The sequence below is a fragment of the Palaemon carinicauda genome, chromosome 7, assembly GCF_036898095.1.
Source record: "Palaemon carinicauda isolate YSFRI2023 chromosome 7, ASM3689809v2, whole genome shotgun sequence".
In the NCBI taxonomy this organism is placed as follows: domain Eukaryota; kingdom Metazoa; phylum Arthropoda; class Malacostraca; order Decapoda; family Palaemonidae; genus Palaemon; species Palaemon carinicauda.
In genome coordinates this window covers 126,887,958-126,889,460 of record NC_090731.1, presented here as the reverse complement: position 1 = coordinate 126,889,460, position 1,503 = coordinate 126,887,958, and positions in this window count along the sequence as shown.

Genomic DNA, 1,503 nt, shown 5'->3' with positions numbered 1-1,503 from the left:
AGTACAAAATACAGATATTGACCTATTCACTCTTATTTTACTTTTAAGGAGAATCTTGGCTGGCATAAGGAAGATGAAAAAGAGGAGGAGGAGAAGTAGGGGGTTACTGCTTGGAGGGAGACACTCCCTCCAATGAGAACTTCAGGTAAATTTCAGTAGTTCTCTTTCCTGAACGGCATTCACTATCACTTAGTAACTCATTTTATTTAAAGTTATTTATGCATTTTCGTGTTTTTTTACATTCTTACGGTAACCTTTTACCAGGAATCTATCAAGAAGCAACTTTTTTTTGGTTTTCTCAAGAATGACATGAAAATGTACCATTGCATTGTCCGTAAATAGATTTGTTGCTCGTTGTGCCGAATTCTTATTTGGGAGACATTCAATTTCTGCAACACATTAATGTCACAGTTTCCTCCCAGCAAAATTGAAGGTTCTCTCCATGACCGCATCCCTGGTTTTATCAATGATTTTGATACAGCTGATAAGGATCAGCTTGATGCCTTCTGTGACCTTAAAACCTCCTAAAAACAGGGCCTATGGGTAGAGATTAGAAAAAAAAATAGAGAACACCTGCTGATTGATTGGTTGGAAAATTGGAGTGGTGTTGGGTGGCCGAAACTTGAATTTGATGAAGATGAATTCTTCTATCAGGTAGTCTTCAATAGGCATTTTAGATAAGCAACGAAGTGTGGAGTGGGAGGGTCTTTTTATGGTACTTTTTAACTCGGGGACCATAAACCTCATGACTCATTCCATAAAACATAATATGGGTTACCAAAGATTTACTATTTACCTCAACATAATGTTTTTCTCGCTTCTCGACTATTTCATTTCTCAACACTGAAATAATTATCTCCTCCTTTCTTTATTTTTTTATCTTCTTGGGTCTATCATCTAGAATATGATCTTAATAAATTTACAGTGAAAAGAGATATTATATGTTAATAAATGAACACGCGTTGACAACTCGATGAAAAAACGTTACTAAATACAGAAGTTGATGCGAATACTAGTACTGCGGCGCAAGTAGTAGAGTTAAAGACTTAGCGGGGTTGTAGTTGTAGAGATTGCATGTTTGATGTTAGAGGTAAAACAACATGGCATCGAATGTAAATACGGACAAAAATATTTGCTTAATGACTGATACAATGGACACATAGTGAAATGAAAATTTATAGACGTATACTAAAGTAGTGAATTTGTAAAGCGACGTATTACTGTATATATATATATATATATATATATATATATATATATATACATATATATATATATATATATATATATATATATATATATATATATATATATAAATATGTATATATATACATATATACTGTATATATATATATATATATATATATATATATATATATATATATATATATATATATATATATATATATATATATATATATATATATATATATATAGATAGATATATATGTATATATATATATATATATATATATATATATATATATATATATATATATATAT